This window comes from Oreochromis aureus, linkage group 23 (assembly GCF_013358895.1).
Source record: "Oreochromis aureus strain Israel breed Guangdong linkage group 23, ZZ_aureus, whole genome shotgun sequence".
Taxonomy (NCBI): Eukaryota; Metazoa; Chordata; class Actinopteri; order Cichliformes; family Cichlidae; genus Oreochromis; species Oreochromis aureus.
In genome coordinates this window covers 11,896,115-11,910,936 of record NC_052963.1, presented here as the reverse complement: position 1 = coordinate 11,910,936, position 14,822 = coordinate 11,896,115, and the positions used below count along the sequence as shown (strand labels likewise).

Sequence of the window (14,822 nt, the reverse complement as noted above, 5' to 3'; positions counted from 1 at the left end):
CTCAAGGCTGATATGCAATATGCATAAGATTTTATGACAAACAGTCAAATAAATATTATTGTGTAAGACTCACTGGAGACTATACTGTAGCCATAGTCAATGCTTTATAGCAAGTAGCAGAATCAATCTGATGAACCCCTTTCCTGCAAGAAGCAGGAAACTGTTTCAGCTTTCTGCTAACTATAATAATTCAATTCTCTGAATATTTTAAAGATTAATTAAAGTGCAGCTGAAAATTGAAGACAAAATAAAAGTAAGACGCAAATACAAAAACACTAAAGTCAAACCGCCCCCCACATTACTCAAGTGGTAAACAAAGACACTGAACCATTTAATGGAGATTACATTTCCAAGGTGGTCTCAGTCTCCACAGCACAGGTTGAACAGTCGTCTGCTTTCCCCTCCTTACAGTCACAGATTTGTGGATATGGGGGGAGGTGTCGACATTTTAGCTCTTTGATGAGTAAAACCAGCTCCTCGTGTGCTCCAATGGCCTGCTGCAAATGTCGTGAGGTTGATGTGTTTGACCTTCAGATAATGCAACTTCTGCCAAATCCGCAACACCACAGTGAACTGCAGAGGCTTTAACGTGACCGTGTCCGACTCCGAATGCCACGAGATGGTTGGTGAAGCAGAAAAAAAGGGGGGAAAAAAGAGGAATCTTCAATCTCAGTGACTGTGAAATAACTATGGCATGATCCTGGTTGGGTAGCTCTAAACACCCTCAGGTTAACTAAAAAAAAGAGGGTGGGCATTTATATTATATTATATTATATTATATTATATTATATTATATTATATTATATTATATTATATTATATTATATTATATTGATCACATAACTGTCAGTTTTGAGTTTAGTTTGCATTGTTCGATGACAATAATGTAAAGTTCTTGTGTTAGTATTTAGTTAGGGTTTAGTTGAGTGTTATTCTACTTTATGTTTTATCCTTGTCTCCATATTTATGAGTCTTCTCCTGCCTTTTGTCTAGTTTGTCTTGTTCTCTATGTATAATGTTTAAGTTATGCCCGTGTCTTCGTCTTCCTTATCTGTTCCCATTTAGCTTGTGTGTTTCGCGCCTTCCTAGTCTGTCATGTGTTTTATGTCTGCGTGTTCCATTTTCCATTGTCAAGCTTGTGTTATCATGTTGTGATGGCCAAACCCATGGCCACACTCTAAAGGCGGTAACTCTTGTATTTTCATTTCTTCATTTGAACACAGTAACACACTTTAGTTTCCAATAACTTGATTGATTAGTTTGGATACATTTGTTCTATTTGTAGCATTGCACATTTAGTTTACTTATGTATTCCTGTTCTTCCTCTGTTCAGTGTTGGTGCGTCTGTTTTCCTCCCTTCACGTTATTTCGGGTTTCAGGTTATCTCCTGATTCTGTTTAGGTCCATGTTCATGTTTCATGTTCATGTTTTTTCATCACAGTTTCTCGCATGCACCTGCTCGGATTCATGTTCATGGTTTTTTTTGTCATAGTTGTCATAGTCATACCTAGTTATTCCCAGTATAGGTTTTAGTTTTCGCGCCTGTTTGCCGTGCCTTGTTTTGTGTTCATGATTTTTCAACCTAATAAATGGTTTGCTTTTTGTTAAGATTCAGTTCCATCTCTCCCTTGTCTGCTTTTGGGTTCATATTGCAATCACATCAGCCACCGTGACAATAAACTTATTTTGATTTTTAACTTTCTTTATTTTTTCAACAATATTATGTATATATAAACATTTTGCATCTTACAATATAAAGCCTGGATCCTGCACCTATTGCACTTTGAACTTGAACTGTGTTGTCTATTTATTGTAGATTGTACTACTTGAATTCATTATCCTGGTGATATAACACATTAATTCTCCATTTGGAATCAATACAGTATATAATACAGTATCTAATAAAGTATCTGTCTATCCATCTATATAGCTATTGAATTGAACTGGAGTGAATGGAAGAAAATTAAATAATGGATTTCATGTTTATGTTAATATATCTATGTTATAACAGTGGCGACTTGAGACATCTGTTTGGCGCTATATGAAGAGAATTAAATAAAATTGAAATGAATATTATGTTAATTGTATTTATACATTTTATGTATATATTTTATACATTTGGATGAGACACTGTCAGTGTGCTGTTATATAACTGAGGTATTTTTAAGGCCTGACTTGTGGCATTGATGCCCATTGCTTTACTGTCCTGTTGGATGTGTATGTGTGCTATCCCTTGTATCTGACATTTGATTGGGCATCACTGTGTTGCTATGGCATGATCCTGGTAGTTGTTGTTATTAAAACAATAACAATAACAAATTCAAACATTGCTGCATTCTTCTGTAACTGAGGATTCCAAACCTGCACTCAGTCTCCTCATTACACTGGTACTGAACAGACACAACACTGAAGCTCTTGCAAACTTCAACTGCAACTATCTGACACAAATCTGCGACTGACAGCAAGCACAGAAACTTCAAACAAGTCCCTGAAGTAAGGACTGAAAGATTTACTTTTAAACAATAATGATTAAGACCTTTTTCGTAAGGTTTCTTTTACCTTGATTGCCAGCTGTTACTGTTTTTATCTTCATTTCTTTCATATTTGTCCACCTAAACAATGCTTTAATGATACAGTTTGAGAAGTTTGATAGTAATTTATCAAACTGACTTGAAAATGTATGACAACTGTCCTGTAATGTTACACAGAGAAACCAAATCCTGCGTCTTTGCCGTGACAGACGCCTAAAATGGCTCGAGCTGTGGTAAGTTACCCTTCACTGTGTCTGTTTCTCAACACTAAATTGTGTGAATTTTTAAAGAAAAATCCAACAACAACAACAATAATAATATGTAACAGAGCAAAATGTCAGATGACTTGAATGTTCCTCTGCAACACAAGATCCCTTTGGCTCAAAGTCTGCCTCCTCCACAGACAAAGGAGAAGCACCCAGACTCATCCAACGAAGACCGCTGTGCTCTGGAGAGTGAATTTCCCTCTTACATGTTTAGACCGATCAGCGCACCTGCATGTGAGGTCCCAAGTCCTCCACCTGCTGATGCCTGGTTTCAGTCAAAGGACACAGATAAGGTCATGCATCCAGACTTTAAAAATGATCGTTCATCCCTGGATGACGAAGTGGCCTTTTTTATGTGTCCCAGTGATGTTCCTCTGCCCCCGAGACCTCCACCCACTGCAGAGTTACGTCTCTGTAGAAAACGCCGATATTCAAGCGTTTTTTCTGTGGATGATGAAGAGGAACATTTAAAGCCTAAACGCATGAGGCTGATGAGTTGGGATGTTCCACTGTCTTCAAGTCCTCCACCTGCTGATGCCTGGTTTCAGTCAAAGGACACTGACAAGGTCATGCATCCAGACTTTAAAATGATCGTTCATCCTTGGATGACGGCGGCCTTTTCATGTGTCCCAGTGATGTTCCTCTGCCTGTGAGACCTCCACCCATTGCAGAGTTACGTCTCTGTAGAAAGCGCACATATTCAAGCGTTTTTCCTGTTAATGATGAAGAGGAACATTTAAAGCCTAAACGCATGAGGCTGATGATCAGTGATGTCTCCACTGTCTCCACTGTCTCCAAGTCCTCCACCTGCTTTCCTGTTTGCTTTCCTTGTCCTGAAGATAAGAGGTCTGATTTGATGCCTCTCAGCTGATTTTCCTTGTGTTGATGATTAAATGTGTTTGTAGTAATAAATAAATTTTTGAGCAAATACATGTTGAGATGATTTGGTTGCTTATGAGTGTTATAATTATGCAAACAGCATTATTAGTGATGAACTTAACTTTTCTACACATTTCCTCCATGAGCTATTTTGATGTCTATTTTGAAGATCCACTCACATTATTATTAAATATGCATATTCTCAGTAGAGTATACAGTCATATTTGAAGGAGGAATAAATTAAATTGTACCAGATACTAATTAACACGTCACCTCAACATAAACCACTTAAATAAAGCAGGCATTAGTGGAGTGCACAGATGGGAAAAATGGCTATATACACTCAAAAAAGAACTATTTAAATGAACATTAAAAAATCATGGAAAGAATTTCCACATGATTAAATTGCTTTATTTTAGCATCATGCAATTCTGTTATTCCAAGTTAATGTACCGAAGTTGGACCAACTTGATTAATGACAGATGAATCAACTTATTTACTGCATTTGAATCCAATATAATTTAAAAGTTTTTATCCAACTTAAAGGGTTTTGTTCCAACTCAACTCAGCAGGTTTTCTCCAACTAATTTGCTAAATTTGGTTCCAACTTAAGTTAACTGAGTTGAACCAATTCATACAAATTACGTTAGTCGAACAAGTGTTTAATGTTAATAGAAAGCCATTTAATAACGTGGAAATTCTTTCCATGATTATTTTAAGTTCATTTAAAGAGTAATTTTTGGGAATGTTTAACAAAGTCTAGAGTCTGGTTAACATGCATACACTATTACTAAATCTAAAACTTAAATAAAAATGTGTCATACAGATGTTTTTTTCCTCCAGTTTATTGGATTTATAACAAATTTCACATAAGGTGTGAAACAAACATAAAATGCAAGTGCAAGTTACATCATAGATAAATGATAGTGGACATAGTGGTAACTTAACCTGTTAAAACCATTTGTTAACCACAATGAATGGCTGAATCAGGTGATTTTCTGATTATTCAAAAATCATTGGGGAAGCTGCATGTAATTAGTGTGAGAAAAAAGGACATTTTGCCAGGATGTGCAGAAATAAAAAACTGTGTGATGTCAATGTTGCAACAGTTTCAGAGAACGGCGATACAGATGATGAGGTCGCTTTCTTGGGTTCCCTCTCTGTGGAAACCAAAGAGAGTCCACGGGTAACAGAGATACATGTGGACAAATGTAACACACTCTTTAAAATCGACACCGGAGCAGATGTCACAGCAGTCCCAGAGACTTTCTACGCACAGCATCAGTTGGGGAGATTGGATAAGTCTAAGAGGGCTCTGCAAGGCCCAGGAGGAACACGTCTGAAGGTAAAAGGCATGTTCACAGCCACTCTCAGCAAGAACAACCACAAAACCAAAGAAGACATTTATGTCGTACAGGGTTTATGCACACCGCTGCTGAGCGGGCATGCTGCAGTGGCACTACAACTGGTTGACAGAGTGATTCATATTTGCTTAGACTCCATTGATGCTGTCAAACAAGAATTCCCAAAGCTTTTCAGCGGACTAGGAAAAATGGAAGGGGAGTACAATACTGTTCTGAAACCAGGGGCACAGCCGCTTTTCCCTCTGGACCCTTGGCAAATCTCTCTTCCACTCTTACCAAAGGTTAAAGAGGAGCTGGACTGTATGGAGCAGCAGGGTGTCATTTCCAAGGTGGAGGAGCCCACTGATTGGTGCGCGCCTATGGTGGTGGTTCCTAAGCGCACAGGCAAGGTGAGAATATGTAGCGATCTCATGGAACTAAACAAATATGTCATGAGAGCGAAACATCCACTCCCTTCAGTAGAACACACACTAGGACAGCCTGCAGGAGCAAAAGTGTTTTCAAAGCTGGATGCCAATGCAGGATTTTGGCAGATTCCCCCATCCAGGGCTTCCTCTTTGCTCACGACTTTTATTACACCTTTTGGTCGGTATTGTTATAATCGTCTGTGCTTCTCATCAGCCCCAGAACACTTCCAGAAACGATGGCACGCATTCTTGAGGGCTTCGAAGGAGTTCTCTGCCAGATGGATGATGTGCTCATCTGGGGGACGTCACAAGCAGAGCATGATGAGACATTGAAAAGCACTGGTTCGACTGCAGGAGGCTGGAGTAACATTGAACGACAAGTGTGAGATCTCCAAGAACAGGATCAAGTTCCTGGGGCAGGTCATTGAGGCATCGGGGGTTAGCGCAGATCCCGACAATGTGTGTGCTGTGAGTTCCATGGATGAACCCATCAACATAAGTGAGGTGAGAGGCTTCCTGGGCATGGTGAATCACCTAGGTAAGTTTCTTCCTCACCTGGCGTTAAAAACACCTAAGAGATCTGCTGAGGAAGTCCAACCTGTGGTCATGGGGCCACAGCAGCAGCAGGCTTTTGATGGCATCGAAAAAGAACTGACAACACCCCCAGGGCTTGCTCTGTATGACCCAAATGCTGAAATGTGCGTGTCAGGTGATTCATCTTCGTATGGCTTAGGAGCAGTGCTTCTCCAGCGGCGAGCTGATTTAGGGTGGAAACCAGTAGCATACGCTTCAAGAGCTCTCAGCGCGACAGAGCAGCGATATGCTCAGATTGAGAAAGAAGCACTTGCTTCAACATGGGCCTGTGAGAGGTTTGCAGAGTTCCTAATTGGGAAAACATTCCACATTGAAACAGACCACAAACCTCTAGTCTCCTTGCTTGGCTCCAAGGGCCTGGACGAGCTTCCACCTCGTATACAACGCTCACGCATGCGATTGATGAGGTTCTCTTATACCATATCTCATGTTGCTGGTAGAGACATTGCAACGGCAGATGTACTGTCCAGAGCTCCTGTACGTGACACAACTGAGGGTTTGCCGGAGGGAGAAATCAACTTGTATGTGGAGTCAATCATAGCAAGTGTGCCAGCCACAGAGCCACGACTCAGAGAAATCCAGACACATCAGGACAACGACAGCATTCTTAGCCAGCTGAAGAAGTTCTGTGTGGAAGGATGGCCAGATAAGTATTCCATTGAAAGGGTTTTCCATCCTTATCTGCCATTTTCAGGTGACCTCACAGTCCACAATGGTTTGCTTCTTCATGGGAACAGAATAGTGTTTCCCACATCACTCAGAGCAGACAATCTGTCTAAACTACATGAGGGACACCTAGGAATAACAAAATGCAGAGAGAGGGCTAAACAATCTGTTTGGTGGCTGGGCCTGAGCAGTGAGCTGATAAAAATGATTGAGAACTGTGACACTTGCTGTCGTGAGCGGACTAAACACAAAGAAACCATGCTACCTACCGAGTTCCCACAAAGACCATGGGCCATGGTGGGAACTGATCTGTTCCAGAATAAACAATACCTGGTCATTGTGGATTACTTTTCCAGATTCTTCGAAGTTGCCAAACTGACATCTACAACATCAGAGGCAGTGATCGAGCACTGTAAGTCAATCTTTGCACATCATGGCATACCAGAGCGGGTTCGCTCTGATAATGGACCTCAGTTTTCGTCTGATTCCTTCAAAAGGTTTGCACTGGAATGGGCTTTAGCCATGAGACATCCAGTCCCCAATTCCTCTTAGAGCAACGGGGAGGCCGAGAGGGCAGTCAGGACCATCAAAAGTCTTCTTAAGAAGTCGGGCGATCCCTGTCTCACCCTTATGGCATAACGGGCCATAGGGCTGCCACGATTAGTCGACTAGTCACGATTACGTCGACTATCAAAATCGTCGACGACTGATTTAATAGTCGACGCGTCGTTTGAAGCTTTGTAAGATCACAAAAGATGCAGGAATAAGTAGTAGGATTTAAGAGTGTAATAACGGACTGAAACAGAAGATGGCAGCACTGCATGTACAAGAGTGCCAGCTGCTGTTAAATCCCGAAGAAGAAGAAGTAGCTCTGTCCCAGAACTCATAGCGCAGCCCAGCTCAGTTTCCAACAATGGCGGCAGCTAGTTAGTTTTAATATTACTCTTATTATTCTTTCTGGGTCACAAAATAAACGTTTAACATATTTTCAGGCGAGAATGTAACTGTGTAAACCTCAAGTATCTGCTCAGTTTATCAAGACACCACATATTTTTCAAAAGCGCCCGACGTTTTCGAGCGTCTGTTACCCACTAGCTCGATAGCTAGCCGGGGGCAAGGCTCGTGAGAACACCGGACTCCCGGCAAATCGTTTTCAAACCCACCTCCGTCTTTCGCTACTCAGGTTAAACATATAGAAGTCACTTAGATAACTTAAAAATGTTATTGTTTGGCTTTTTTTTTAGTATTTTATTTGTTCCTGAGTAAATCGGTTTGGCTGAGATTAAAGTTATAGTTTTTACACAGCTGAATAAACGTCAAGCAGACAACTGATTATCAGGAGTGTGAGATGCTCAAGAATATATACTCCAGTGTCCCGTTATATTTTAGATAGCAAGGAGTTTATTAAACTTCACCGAAACAATCTGCAAATTTCATTAAAATTTAATAAACTACCATCTTGTCTTTATTTTTAGTTAGCACATACCTTAAACACTTAAAGCTGTAAGCTAATGATAGTTATATAAGAGCAGATGCATGCTGGTGCAATAAGCTGTACGTTTTACGTCCAATGGATGCATGATCTGATTAGTCGACTAATCGCAAAAATAATCGGTGACTCGTTGACTATCAAAATAATCGTTTGTGGCAGCCCTAACGGGCCACTTCATTGGCAAATGGCTACAGCCGGACTGAACTTCTCATGGACAGGAGGATAAGGACAACTATTCCTGTCATCCCATCACAGCTAAATCCAAAAGGTACGGACACAGATAAGCTCAAAGCTATAGAACAAATGTACAGACAAAACACAAAGACAAAACTACAACCGCAGACACAGAGACCATGACATGCTACAGCTCAATCCTGGAGACAAAGTGTGGGTCTCAGACATGGATACTAGAGGGACCGTCGTGTCCAGGGCAGGCTGACTGAGGTCCTACATCATCGAGACAGCAAAGGGCACACTGAGAAGAAACGTTACCGTCTTACACGGACACCTGGGGCACCAGAGACTTCTATTGATCCACCAGAGGCTTCACCTGAGAACTCTGTTCCAGCTGCACAGATTGTATCAGTTCCAGACACTATCGCACAGGAGGCCAGCCAGCAGAATCCTGAAGCTGGGAGCCAAATCCCACACAGGTCTAGGAGGCCTCCAGCAGGAACTGAGTGAGCAGTGGGGCAGAATAATCCCCACACTCAGGCAGAGGGTTGGGTAGCCTACCCCATCCCTCATAGAGACAATGTGTAATAAAGTGAAAATGTTGCACTGTTTAAACATGGGGTTTGTACCTGCACCAAATAGTTCAGAAATGTGCACTTATGCTTAGTGTTCAGAGTTGTATACTATGAGAGTTTATTTGTTGGACATTCTGAGAAGTCTTGAGTTTTGAAACCAGTGGAGTACAGTAAGCAAGCTGTTATTTAGTACTTACCAGATAAAGCATAAGGCAATAGTATACTTTAAGAGGTGGGGTCTAATCTGTTTTGTTGGTTATATCCCAGCAGTACATCCTATTTAGTAGGGGGGGTGTAGTATCAGGTAAATGTCAAGAGGTAGGAACGTTTGTGCTGGGTTGTTTTGAGGGGAGGTGATGAAAAATAATAAAGGACACTCACTGGAGTATGACTTTTCACTATGACTTGACAATGAAAACTATGACGGGATGTGGGGTAGGTAGTACAGACAACGCAACAATGAACAAAGGGAGACGGAGGACTTAAATACACACATGAGGTGATCAGGAGAAGTGGAGACACATGAGGACACAGCTGACTCGAATGAAACATAATGACAACACAGGGGAGAGTAACACTGGACACACTGACATGAGACACAGACCTTCAAAGTAAAACAGGAAACATGACAGGCACAGACTAGACACTGAACTAAACCTAAGAACAAAACTCTTAACTAGAATAACACTGAAACTTAGGATTAAATGTTCAAAACAGGACAACTAAAGACTCAGAAAATAAACCATAATACAGGAAAAACACCAAAATACAAGAAACTGAAAATGCTGGGTCAACCTATTGCAGAGTGAGGTCACATGACACTCTTACCTTTTCAATATGAGCGTGAAGCAAACCACGTGTGTGCTTTTCTGCCTCCTGTGGTTTAAAATCTCGCATGATTTTGTGATATCGCGAGTCGATCTGCCTTTAACCTCCTAAGACCCAAACTCTTCCACGACATGCATTTTTAATTTCTCTTGGATATTTGGGCATATTGGGGCCCGATGAATGTAAAAACAAAGAATTTCCAGATTTTTTTTTTTTTTTTTTTTTTTTACCTTTTTGTTTTTAAGAAAATGAGAGCCACAAATGAGGATATTCATTTAAAAATTTGATAGAACAGTAGCAGTATAATGTCCTCGTAAGTGGATATCAGGCCCATGTAGAGCAAAATTGAGTATTTTGGTCTAAATAACGCAAAATGTGATGTCCACATATGTGGACGGCAGGTCCTAGGAGGTTAAGGCAATTAACCACTCTTGTTAGATTGTATCATGTCATATCAACAAGAATAAATTGAAGAGGTGCTAAGTTGGTGAATTTCATGCAGATCGTATATTATTTTATTACCTTCACCTTAGAAACATAAATTTATTTTGTTTACATTTTTCAAAATCACTTTTTGAGTGTAGTTAAATTCCATGAAGTGACCTAGTCTGCAAAAAAATCAGCATCTCCCTTAAATGATTTGTACCTGTTGATTGATAATTCAACATATCTGCCATGGAAAAAGATGTTTAGAATTAGAAGATTTTTCTTTAAATTTTCCAAAGACATTTTATGAGGATAAGCAAAAAATTGCACTGCATTGGGGGGATTCCCATTCTCTCTAACATCCAGCACGATTTCTACCAGCTTCCACTGACTGAGACAGAGGTGAAGGATGGGCTTTTTGTCACTTCTCGAGCTTCCACTGATTCAAGACTGTAGCTTATAGGAAAAAACAAAACAAAACAAACAAACAAATAAGCAAAAAAACAGGAGAAGACAGGCCCCCAGACGAGCTCCTGCTCTGTAGGACGTAACAAAGCACTTTACCATACACAGATGAAATACACATTAATATAACCAAGCATGAGTGAGAGCATAGTGACATATGAAAACACTACTGAAGGAGAAAACATAATCAAAAATGCAAAACTTAAATAATAATGTAATTTTTTTTAATTACACATATTTTAGCATTTTAAATACACTGCTCAAAAATTATTTTGTTTTTAAATGAAAGATTATTTAATTTACAAAACAAAATAAACACTTCCTGATCAGAGTATAGCATCAAGTCAGTTAAACTGCTGGGATATTGCTCTGGACAGATCTATCTATCTAATTAAAATTAAATTGCAATGAATATCATTTTTGTGAGACACTGTCAGTGTGCTGTTATATAACTGAGGTATTTTTAAGGCCTGACTTGTGGCATTGATGCCCATTGCTTTACTGTCCTGTTGGATGTGTATGTGTGCTATCCCTTGTATCTGACATTTGATTGGGCATCACTGTGTTGCTATGGCATGATCCTGGTAGTTGTTGTTATTAAAACAATAACAATAACAAATTCAAACATTGCTGCATTCTTCTGTAACTGAGGATTCCAAACCTGCACTCAGTCTCCTCATTACACTGGTACTGAACAGACACAACATTGAAGCTCTTGCAAACTTTATTCACAAACTGCAACTATCTGACACAAATCTGCGACTGACAGCAAGCAGAAACTTCAAACAAGTCCCTGAAGTAAGGACTGAAAGATTTACTTTTAAACAATAATGATTAAGACCTTTTTCGTAAGGTTTCTTTTACCTTGATTGCCAGCTGTTACTGTTTTTATCTTCATTTCTTTCATATTTGTCCACCTAAACAATGCTTTAATGATACAGTTTGAGAAGTTTGATAGTAATTTATCAAACTGACTTGAAAATGTATGACAACTGTCCTGTAATGTTACACAGAGAAACCAAATCCTCGTGCTTTGCCGTGACAGACGCCTAAAATGGCTCGAGAGCTGTGGTAAGTTACCCTTCACTGTGTCTGTTTCTAAACATTAAATTGTGTGAATTTTTAAAGAATAATCCAACAACAACAATAATAATATGTAACAGAGCAAAACGTCAGATGACTTGAATGTTCCTCTGCAACACAAGATCCCTTTGGCTCAAAGTCTGCTTCCTCCACAGACAAAGGAGAAGCACCCAGACTCATCCAACGAAGACCGCTGTGCTCTGGAGAGTGAATTTCCCTCTTACATGTTTAGACCGATCAGCGCACCTGCATGTGAGGTCCCAAGTCCTCCACCTGCTGATGCCTGGTTTCAGTCAAAGGACACTGACAAGGTCATGCATCCAGACTTTAAAAATGATCGTTCATCCCTGGATGACGAAGTGGCCTTTTTTATGTGTCCCAGTGATGTTCCTCTGCCTGTGAGACCTCCACCCATTGCAGAGTTACGTCTCTGTAGAAAACGCCGATATACAAGCGTTTTTTCTGTGGATGATGAAGAGGAACATTTAAAGCCTAAACGCATGAGGCTGATGAGTTGGGATGTTCCACTGTCTTCAAGTCCTCCACCTGCTGATGCCTGGTTTCAGTCAAAGGACACTGACAAGGTCATGCATCCAGACTTTAAAATGATCGCTCATCCCTGGATGACGGTGGCCTTTTTATGTGTCCCAGTGATGTTCCTCTGCCTCCCAGACCTCCACCCACTGCAGAGTTACGTCTCTGTAGAAAACGCCGATATACAAGCGTTTTTTCTGTGGATGATGAAGAGGAACATTTAAAGCCTAAACGCATGAGGCTGATGAGTTGGGATGTTCCACTGTCTTCAAGTCCTCCACCTGCTGATGCCTGGTTTCAGTCAAAGGACACTGACAAGGTCATGCATCCAGACTTTAAAAATGATTGTTCATCCTTGGATGACGAAGTGGCCTTTTTCATGTGTCCCAGTGATGTTCCTCTGCCTGTGAGACCTCCACCCGTTGCAGAGTTACGTCTCTGTAGAAAGCGCACATATTCAAGCGTTTTTCCTGTTAATGATGAAGAGGAACATTTAAAGCCTAAACGCATGAGGCTGATGATCAGTGATGTCTCCACTGTCTCCAAGTCCTCCACCTGCTGAAAACAACTATGTTTGCTTTCCTTGTCCTGAAGATAAGAGGTCTGATTTGATGCCTCAGCTGATTTTCCTTGTGTTGATGATTAAATGTGTTTGTAGGAATAAATAAATTTTTGAGCAAATACATGTTGAGATGATTTGGTTGCTTATGAGTGTTATAATTATGCAAACAGCATTATTAGTGATGAACTTAACTTTTCTACACATTTCCTCCATGAGCTATTTTGATGTCTATTTTGAAGATCCACTCACATTATTATTAAATATGCATATTCTCAGTAGAGTATACAGTCACATTTGAAGGAGGAATAAATTAAATTGTACCAGATACTCATTAACACGTCACCTCAACATAAACCACTTAAATAAAGCAGGCATTAGTGGAGTGCACAGATGGGAAAAATGGCTATATACACTCAAAAAATAACTATTTAAATGAACATTAAAAAATCATGGAAAGAATTTCCACATGATTAAATTGCTTTATTTTAGCATCATGCAATTCTGTTATTCCAAGTTAATGAACCCAAGTTGGACCAACTTGATTAATGATAGATGAATCAACTTATTTACTGCATTTGAATCCAATATAATTTATATAATTTAAAAGTTTTTATCCAACTTAAAGGGTTTTGTTCCAACTCAACTCAGCAGGTTTTCTCCAACTAATTTGCTAAATTTGGTTCCAACTTAAGTTAACTGAGTTGAACCAACTCATACAAATTACGTTAGTCGAACAAGTGTTTAATGTTAATAGAAAGCCATTTAATAACGTGGAAATTCTTTCCATGATTATTTTAAGTTCATTTAAAGAGTAATTTTTGGGAATGTTTAACAAAGTCTAGAGTCTGGTTAACATGCATACACTACTACTAAATCTAAAACTTAAATAAAAATGTGTCATACACTGAAAAAAAGGGATTGGCCAACTCTTGGATTTACGTAAGCATCTTGCGTGTATTTAACATAAGTGCCTCATGCTTTAAAGTTAACTGTAACTATATAGTGTAGAAACTACATGATATGCAGAGAGGCTAGATTAAATTGTTCATATCATGTTCGAGTGAAGTAAGTCAATAACTTTCAGTCTCATACGCTTTGGATCGTGGTTTCAGGAAGGCATCCATCTCAGTCAAATCGAGCAAATTGGGTGGTTGTTACATTAAAAAAGTCTAACTTGTAATGTAAACACAATAATATCATGTTTCTATAAACGTAATTAAATCATGAAGGATCTGTATGAAATCCAACAACTTAATTTGTTCTTGTTGAGATGACATGATACAATCTAGTAAGAATGGTTAGTTGCTGAACTCATGAAATTCACAAGATCGCACGAGATGTCAAACTGCAGGAAAATCACTGGAGTTATAAGAGGCAGACAACTACACACACACACCATGTGTACGCTATTGCTATTTATTGTGGTTTAACCTGTCAAGGACAAAAACGTACAAAAAAATTCTGCATCAAGCCTTGAAATCATAGCTTTCCTACTTTTGTTAAGTCTGGATTGTTGGCATTGTGGTTAGTGCTGTTGCTTCACAGTAAGAAGATCGTGGGTTCAAATCCACAGTCTGGCTAGTTTGCACTGGTTTCTCTCTGGGTATTCTGGTTTCTTCCCACAGTTAAAAGTCATGCAGTTGTTAGAGTTAGGTTAATTGGTGATTCTAAATTACCTGTCAATGTAAGTGCAAATGGTTGTTTGTGATAGACTTATGAGTTGTCCAGGGTGTACCCTGCCTTATAACCTATCACTTCAGGGTTATTTCCCAGCCCCCCTGCAACCGGGATAAAGATAGGAGGGAGTTGTTGTATATCCATTCAATTTTTATGGTAACCAGGATCTAGACTTTGTTGAACATTATATAATATGAAGAGAACATGTAGTATTTAAGTGACCAAGTAGTATTGGGGTAAAAGTTATTGAATAGTGTTGAAATAAAATGACAAAATTGTAAAGGATTAAAATATTCCAAG

The 14,822-nt window shown here is 39.5% G+C and overlaps 1 long non-coding RNA gene across 1 annotated transcript; it reads left to right on the top strand.

Moving 5' to 3' along the window:
• Positions 1 to 2,379: 2,379 nt before the first annotated feature.
• LOC120436149 lies at positions 2,380 to 3,209 on the top strand. Its single transcript, XR_005610189.1, has 3 exons — positions 2,380 to 2,492; positions 2,708 to 2,763; positions 2,934 to 3,209. It is a non-coding gene; the product is annotated as an uncharacterized LOC120436149 (long non-coding RNA).
• Positions 3,210 to 14,822: the final 11,613 nt, after the last annotated feature.